Source organism: Myxocyprinus asiaticus, chromosome 29 (genome assembly GCF_019703515.2).
Source record: "Myxocyprinus asiaticus isolate MX2 ecotype Aquarium Trade chromosome 29, UBuf_Myxa_2, whole genome shotgun sequence".
In the NCBI taxonomy this organism is placed as follows: domain Eukaryota; kingdom Metazoa; phylum Chordata; class Actinopteri; order Cypriniformes; family Catostomidae; genus Myxocyprinus; species Myxocyprinus asiaticus.
Window position 1 is genome coordinate 27,762,959 of NC_059372.1, and position 9,719 is coordinate 27,772,677.

Genomic DNA, 9,719 nt, shown 5'->3' on the forward strand with positions numbered 1-9,719 from the left:
TTTTTAAAACGACATTGTTGATGATTGTGATATATGCACTGCTGTCCAGAGGTTAAATGCATGACCTATCTATGCATATATTTTTTTAAAGACTGTGATGTTTTAATGGATAAAAAAAGTGACCACAGTCAAAATGAATATATAAATATATCACATGTAAGGTAGTATTATTGACATATACAACAGAATAATCATTCTGTACAACATTTCATCATGAGTTATAATAAATTATATTTTGTGCTGCCTGTTTAGGCCTACAGGACATAAAGTTCGTCGACAATACATTACAATCACAAAACACCTTAAAGTTACAAGCAACACAAGTTATCCCATCATACAGCTTTAGAACAATGAAAAACGAAACAACTATATATATCATATTTAAATTAAACTATAATAACTATAATATCTTACTTAATATTGAAATTTTCAATTCATTCAGTCCAGCTTATTTTGTCCATTTTTGTGAAATAAACTTGACATAATTATTTTTTTCATAAATTACAAAATTTTATTTTGTTTCATGAATGAAGGAAGGGTTGTCACAACAGTGAGGATAACACCAGTGACAAATTCTCTTAAAAGATGAACTTTCTAAGATGCTGTAAATAGCATCACAAAATATACACCACTGATAAGACTAAAATCATTTGTTTTTTTTAATTCAATAAAACTCTTTCACATGAACATTAAACAATGTAACACCAATGACATTTAAATTAACCATGAGAAAAAAAAAATTACAGTTAAAATATAATTTCATAACTTTTTCAATATGTTGGAAAAATCACTATATGCACCTTTGAGCAGCCTCTTCTTCATCTCAACTTTGACCTTGGAAGTTATTTTCCATAATTGTTTGTATTTTCAAAAGCTTTTAACATTCATAACACCAATTACATGTACACTTGTTAAGCATTGCACTAACTAGCTAGCTTGACCTGAGAAAACAAAAGAAGTAAAAAAATAAACACTGTACATGTCATAGAAGTGGTGTACCAGATGAATTGGACAGGGTTTTTTTCAGGCAGTTAACAAGTTCAAATATATTTTCTAACAAATTGTAAACAAAATAGTCAAACCATTTCATATTATCTAATAAAAGGTAAGGTTATAGAATTAAACCTTTTAAATATTTGAATTTGAAATTCATATTTTTTCAAATACAGCAGGATAATCTCTGTTATGTACCAGAGCATGAAAAGATTTTGATCTCTGTAATTACTTCATACACAAATACATATATTTACACAAATCTAAGCAGATTTTTTATTCAGTTGCCCTGTGTGGAAAAAAGATTTTAATATCTTTAATTGCTTGATAAATTCTAGATAAAATATGATATGTGCCTTTTAGCTCACACAATTCCGAGAACTTTATGGGGATTTTATGAGTAGAGTTAAATTGCAATGACAGTTTGACATGCAGTACGGCATTGGAAGGGGGTGGAAACAAGCAATGCATAACTGAGGGGTGGGGATGGAGGTGAAGTCAGTGGGCGCTTCACACTAAAAGAAGTTTATTCTTGAGTTCAACTTCAAAAAATGCTGAGGTATATTTGTTTGTAAGTTATGTTTATTTGCAACAATCAGTATCTATGTGATGTACTAAATTCTATGTTGTATTAAAAGAAATATCACCCTTGTATCTATCTTTACAATTTGTGACAAACTAGTTAAAAAGTGGTATGTTTAACTTAACATGCACGCAAGATCTGGATAACGTTCATATTTGGTTACTGACACAATCAGATCCTCCTCAGCAAATAGGCGCCTCAGAAGCTGTTGACCTTGAGAGGTAAAGCTGAGATAAGTGTCCTCTAGCAGAATCCAGAGCCCACTCTGTAGTCCTTAAATAGAAGAGAATACAACTCCCATCCCCAGTAGCTGGCATTCCGTGCAGAGATAGCCATGCTGTCTGGCAATGGGTTTGTGGTTAAAGAGACGGTGCCCTGTTTGTTTACCTTAGTAATTACAGAGAGTGACCAAACTCTGAAAGACTTAATACTTCTAAAAGAAAAGTATTAGTCTGTCAGAGGTGCACAGGTTATATCAGTGCCCTTAACTAAAATACATTTATGCTAAGTGTTTTTGAGAAAGTGCTATTAAACTGCCTGTGCCTTATGAGACTATTCATAAGTAAACATTCTTTTTTCCAAGTTTGTATTGTTTGTTGTGGCTTTCAGATCCAGAATGTCATGGTACCTCACACAATAATTGTATACGAAAGCTGAAAAATACTGCCTTTGCAGACAGTATACGAACATAGGAAGGCATTAAAGCATGTCCAAATACAATGTTTGTGTCACATCCTGTATGTAAGGAATAATTGAAGACAGACCTTTGAATTGTTTAAAAATAATGCACACCTGAGGTGGTCACGACGCGCAGCAGAACTCGGGTGTGCATTATTTTTAAACAATTTAATGGGTCAATTATTCCGCTTATACCACTGTTACCACACTTTAAGACATCATTTAGGGTTTTATCTCAAGACATTTTCTGGTTTTTGTCCCTAAAATGCTCTTATGAGAGGAACTACTTTCTTCCACCACAGATTCAGCATCTTGCTTTCATTTATCTTTTTGAACACTATCGGTTAGGTTTAGGAACTGGTTTAGGGTAAGGATGTTCAACTTCTTTATAGCCGTGCATTTCCTTGAAAAATAATTGCACACCTTAGAACGTCCGTGAACCAATCAGAATCAAGCATTCAACAGGCCCGTGGTATAAACTAATATGCCTTGTTGTCACAGATGGATCTTGCCATTGAAATTCCACAATCCTGTGTGTGTGTGTGTATGTCAGCAATTGGCCAAAAAATCTACATTTCATCTAAAGGAGCAGTTCTCTTTTTTTCCAATTTAAAACACAATATTTGTTCTAATTTTATTACTTTTTCACTAATTATTTGCATTGCCAAAACACCCTTGAACTTGGTTTTATATGACGTTATAAGCCAATTTGAAACCAGATTGCTTGCAAGATGCCTGTGATAGTATTGTGAAGTTAAAAACATCCAGTATGTAGTGCTGTCATGGCGCACCTGAACAAAGCTTCCAGGAACCAAGGTTTGAAGCTCCACACATGGTGAGCAGTTGTCACAAATTATTACACTAATCCAGTGGCACAAGGCTCTAACACAAGAGGCTAAAAGGTTAGGGGTGTAGGGGAGGTGGTCGCATTCTGTATACACACACTCACTATAGGCAAGGAAAACACACCTAAACTGCCTCTTTATGAATGCCTTCCTCATGCCAATCAAAACATACAGTGGAGCAGCGTCCGGTTCTCCCACCTGTCTGTTTGAATTCAACATTCTACATTAATTTCTCCCGTTGATCTGCCTCTGACAGTGGTGTAAGACCTTGGCAAACTGCAATGCCCCTACACCTGTGTGTGTGATTGGGAGTGAGAATGAAAGAGAAGAAGAGCTTGGGAAACACTAGATGTCCTAATCTCAGAATTACCAGACAGTTCATCCCCAGAAGTCTGCAATAATGTGAGTTAATCAGTCTTGTAGCGAGTGACTCAATGAATGGAGACAGCAGTGCCGGCTCCAACAAAGGGTCCGTCTGCATTGTGTTAGGTCTCCATTGCTACACCATCAGTCTCACACACACACTCTCAAACACATAGCCTAGGTATGAGCACCCACAGCTGCCTGTCTATTTTAGTCTGGATTTTGACAGCAGTATATCTCTCCCCCCACCGCCCAGATCCCCCCTGAACAATCCATGATGCCTTCAACAGAACAATAGCCAGCAGCTCACATAAACCTTTTAAATTTAGAAAGCCCTCAGGCTCCAGAATAGCCCCGCCATTCTGGCGCAATCTCTTGGCTGCCACACAGTAAGCACAGAGAGGACAGACAGAGTTAACAAGGCATTGAGTCAACACTGACTTCAAAACTCCTAGATACCTGATTTCCCAAGTATATGTGAGTGGATACTCTAAAGTTTCAACTACATGTTATAAAATGGATTGCTCAGAGTCGTTGTTAAATAGTCAGTATACCCAAACTTTTGGTCTGATCTCATGAAATGTACATTTGTGCAAACCAAAGTTACGTGGCACGTTTGGCTGCAGTTTCCCAGTGAAATGTCTAGTTGGGGTCAAAAGCGAAAAGTTTTTAAAGGTGAATATTAAATGGATGTTATAATGAGTAAACTGTACCTCTCTAACCTAAATCTTTAGCCAAAACCTAACCAATAGTGTCCTAAAAGATAAATGAAAGGTGAATAAAACAGACATCCTTACCCTAAACGAACACTTAAACCTAACTAATAGAGTTCAAAAAGATAATTTAGAGGTGAACAAAGTAGACATCCTTACCCTAAACCAACACCTAAACCTAACCGATAGTGTTCAAAAAGATAAATGAGAGAGGAACAAAACAGACATCCTTACCCTAAACCAACACCTAAACCTAACCGATAGTGTTCAAAAAGATAAATGAGAGGGGAACAAAAGAGACATCCTTACCCTAAACCAACACCTAAACCTAACCGATAGTGTTCAAAAAGATAACTGAGAGGGGAACAAAAGAGACATCCTTACCCTAAATCAACACCTAAACCTAACCGATAGTGTTCAAAAAGATAACTGAGAGGGGAACAAAAGAGACATCCTTACCCTAAATCAACACCTAAACCTAACCGATAGTGTTCAAAAAGATAAATGAGAGAGGAACAAAACAGACATCCTTATGCTAAATGAACGACTTAACCTGACCGATAGTGTTTTAAAAGCAAATTTGGCATGAAAAGCACATTTTCTGAAGCAACCACTTCATTTCGTGTCACTTCTATGACACTTTCTCTTTGAGCATCCTTGGGTGGACTTAAAGCTCTGTCTCCAAGTCCAAAGTCCAGCAATCTATCATGTGAGCTAGAGTGGAAGTAATCATGTTGGAATAAGTTTGTAAATGCAGGTGATCTGTTATACAAGCTTTAAAATATATTGTTTTTCAAATAATGCATTATAGAGTAAAAGTGTTTCGATATCATAACATAGCAGGGTGTACGTAATAGTGCAGAAAATATGTGTTTCTAAAGTTATAAACTGCCATAGTACCCATGATTTGTGTGAAAGTGAATAAAACACACAGTTGTTGCGCCTCTAGCTTTCATTTCACCAGGAAACTGTGGCGAAACATAGAAAGTGGCACGCACAACTCAGTTTGCAAAAATATACAGGTGGTTATAGTAATGTTCATTCTATGAGACTACGTTAGTTGAATTATATATTAATGCACCAAGTAGCTTTGTTGCTTAACAACTACATTAGTTCTGCTTTATATGCTATATTTCAAATGACTGATTATTAATAACACAACTTCAAAAGAAATTTAAATAATCACTTTATTCTCTATGCCTCTACATGTCCTTCATGTTTCAGAGCAATTGGTCTCAGTTGTAAACTAAACACTGAAAGAAAAAACACATTAATTCACAATAACTGAATTCTGAATCATGTTTGATAAGGCTCAAATTAAATTAGTAATATTTCTCTTATAGTAAAGTTCTTAACTCACATTAATTGTCCCTTTTTATCAGAAGCAGTCTCCGCTTTATCTTTCACAAACTTGTCATATTCCTTGTGTCGAGTTTCAAAGTAATCAAATTCATTGCTTTAAAACTTTCAACGGTAGTTACACCCCATAAAATTCTAGCAGTGAAAGCTTAAAAATTGACACTCTGCTGTCATTGTCACCCAATTCAAAGTAATTCCACACAAGAGACATTTTCTTTTACATATAATGAGTTGTAGGCTAATTGTCCAATGCATTTTTCTGCACCCTTTTGAAAAGATAAAATCAACCCTGATCATCAGCTGATCAATGTCCAATTACGAGTCAGAAGAATAGTTTCTTCTAAATGGGGGTCGCACTGATACAAAATGTGTGTGCTGATACCAAAATCTGATTATTTAGAACAACATCTGCCGATACCGATAGTTTGGTAGTTCTGCTATTTTATGCTACTTCATTTCAAATCACTGATATTTAATTACACGACTTCGAAATAAATTTCCTGCCGATAGTTTAACTAAAAATGTCCGATACTGCAAGTAATTGCTATTATCACCCAATACCTGTGTTTGGCCGATACATCAGTGCATCTCTACTTCTAAATGTAATTAATTACTGAAACTGGTGTCTTTGCATCCCCTTAACCATTGTAAAAATTAGTGTAATGTATTGCTTATTGCAATCTATTTTAAGTGCTATAAACTTACAGTGATCGAAATGAGCAAAAAAAGACCTGGTGACCATGTGCACATGCTCATAACCTCAAGTTACCTTTCCATCTGTCTCATTCTCTCTTAACATTCTCAGCATACTCATTTGCTATCATACTGACAATTTAAATAGTACATATAAAATTCTGAGCCCCACTTCAATACACCTACACATCTCCACACTCATTTATGTCTCCTACAAACCCCAGAAACCTTTACCACAGTATATACTGTAATATGACAGATTAAGTGGGAAGTGGTATGAGTTCATTCAGTCTTTGGCAGACTTCCATAGATACTGCCACTGTATATGAAATGCCTCTTAACAATGAAACACATTTCATGCAGGCATGACTTCAAAGACCCAGGGATTGATGGAAACCTCAACATGGCTCACTCAGAAAGCCCACAGTAGACCAGTAGACACAGCCAACACGTGTGCACCACAACAGCTGCTGGAGAATACAGACAAGCATAACAGTACCATATTAACCTACATTGTGTGTAATTTCTGTACCACTAGCGTCACCGAACAGAATTGCGAAAATAATGATTCTTTTCGAACAGGTTTCCATTCCACAAGTTTCCCATCCTCCATTGGTTTGACAAACAGTCACCACCGCCTTAAACTTTTACCACTGGTTGAGCCAATGTTGCAGGTTGTTGTGCTGAAACAAACAGAGTAATGTTTTGAAAGTGCCACAAAGTCACTTTGTTTAATTTTTTCAGGGAAATCAGACTACAAATGGCTTATGTATAGTTGTCTCTGAATATTAAGCTGGGACAGAAGAAGGTATTTTAACAACTGAAAAAACTAAGCACTTCAGCTTTAACTTCTTGACCATTACTACACCAAGCACTGATGCTAAAAGCTGGCATGGTGATATATATTGTGAAAAAGGAACATTAAAAAACATCAATCTATGAACATAATTTTACTATATTATTAGTTAAGTCACACCAACTTAGTACATCTTTTGAAAAAAAAAAAAAAAAAATCAGTGCACTCAAACTCACACATTTTCAAAACAAATCATTAGAATCAATTTAATGCAAAGTCTTCATCATTCTCACAGAATGAGATGACACATGAAAAGCTGAACTCTGAAGTCTTAATTATTCTTAGTTTCAGGCTTGAATGTTACACTATGTTCAACTGGCACAGGAGCTGAGAAGACAAATGTTTTTTTGTTGAAAAAGAAGAAGGGAGTGGCTGTGAAACAGAAAATGTCATCCAATCATCACCTTGCACCATACATGGGTAAAGAACTGGTAGCTTTATGGTTTTACTAGAAGAATCCTAATGGCATGGAAGCCGAGTCACTCTTGTGTAGCTAAAGCACAATCCCTCTGTGCTGCTACATACCAATCAACAACCCTTAGACATTTGGTAGCTTGTTTATAAAATAAATTACAGGAGGCGTCTTGTGGTTAGAACTTTTGGACGTCTCTGGTTACACATTTAAACTCGATACATACTCTAAAACCATTTTATGAACAGGGCCTAGCAATTTTCTTCTGTGTAACCACAATTAACCACAAGGATTTACAACATATGATATATACACACATTTTCACTGTAAATATAATGAGAACAACTTTTAGTCTGCCTAAGGGACTGTGCTCATAGGAATACACCATATAACAAATGGCCAAATAGTAACAAATGACCTAAAGTACTATGTAGATTATTTTTTTTAAATTGTATTATTTTAATTAATGTATTATTTATTAACTGATTAGTGAGGAAGAAAAATTCCATAAGGTGCAAATTTAAGCCACAATGCGGGCAGCTACAGGTGGACAACTAGGTGAAAGATATAAAAGAATAAAGTAGCTTAACCTTTAAAAATACACACACACACTTTTTATGTTTTTATTTTTTACTAGATCTGTAAAAGGGGTTTGTAGGCTAGCACGGGGTTACACTAATGAAGATAAATCTAGAAGGGGACTTGTCTAAGTAGCCAAGTTGATTAAATCATCAAGATTACAGCCTTTTTTCTGGTATTGTCATGCAGGACATGACAGGGATTGTCTGATACACTGAAATGCTGTGTAAGAGTGTTTACAGCAGTTCAACTAATGCTTTGAAAACTAATTAGGCAATACGAGACAGGAATCAGTGTATGTGTGAGGAATGGGCCAGCTTTGCCTTTGAACCCACAGGGGTTAGGGATATAAAGGGTTATTTCTAGTGATATGCACAGCAGAGATGGCAGAGATTCAGAGTGACATAAAAGGAGATGTCACTCCCCAATCTATATTCATTCTTTGTAACCTCAACCCCTTACCTACTTTAGATGTCCCTTCTATCAATATAGAAGTCATCCATTCCTATTCTTACTTGCAACAACAGTCACAAAACAACAGTTCTTTAAAAAGTCTATAATGGATTGCTCATCTGTTGAGAAATTATTCAGTACAAATGACTGGATCACAAGCTACATGCTACTGCCATCTATTGGACAACAAGAGAAAGATTTTATTAGGTGGGTTTGTAAAAGTAATCAATTTGTGTATACCCTACAAAAACCCCTGATGCCTTTCAGAAAAAAAACATAAAAAATTAATCTGGAATCTCAAACAGTGTTAGAAGCTTTCAGAATCTCTCTGTCATTTTCTTTAACCTCTGGCCATTTGAAGACAGTGGTGGTTATATTTTATTTATTTATGTTTGATTATAATTTATAAAGTTTGAATTTAAGGTAATTTGACTTTACATTTCATATTTTCTAAAATTTGGCAAATTCGTGTAGCTAACGAGAATTCCTAAAATTATCACATTTATTCTGAGAAAAAAATACTTATGTGTCATTTTCATTTATTTATTTTTTTTTCAAGGTGATTAAATCAAAAGTTTTTATAAATAACTTTCCAATACGTGAAAGGATAGTATTTGGGGTAAAAATCCCCCCTGTTGCAGGGCTAAAGGCCCCTATAAAAGTTTTTTTTGAAGTGGGTGGAATAGATTTATGAAAAATGTTCTCATTGACTGATCCAGTCACAGTGTAGATTAATTTAAAAGAAAATGGTTGACTTTTCTGAAGTGGTTGTTTTGAATAAGCATTATCATAATTTGTTTCTCAAAAAAGCATCTTGTTGTCTCAAAAGTATTTGCCTAAGTAGACAAATGTGACCCTAACAGTATCATCCCTATTTTTTTATCACAATAACACCCCCTGGGGGCATTTTACCCCAAATGTGGCGCCTTTAACCTCAAGTGTGGGGTAAAAGGCTGCCTCGCCAACTTTTATATATTTATATATTATGTATTAAAAACAACATTCCGTTATTATTATTTTTTCCACACAATTTATGTTGCTCTATCAATATTCAGTAATATATATATATATATATTCCTTCAGGTGTGCCTTTTGCCCCTTTGTGTCCTACTATTAAAATTGAGTAAAGGCAATAGTTCTTAAAGGACTAGTATTTTGAAAAATACGTGAACGTCAAGTGGTGGCACGTTAT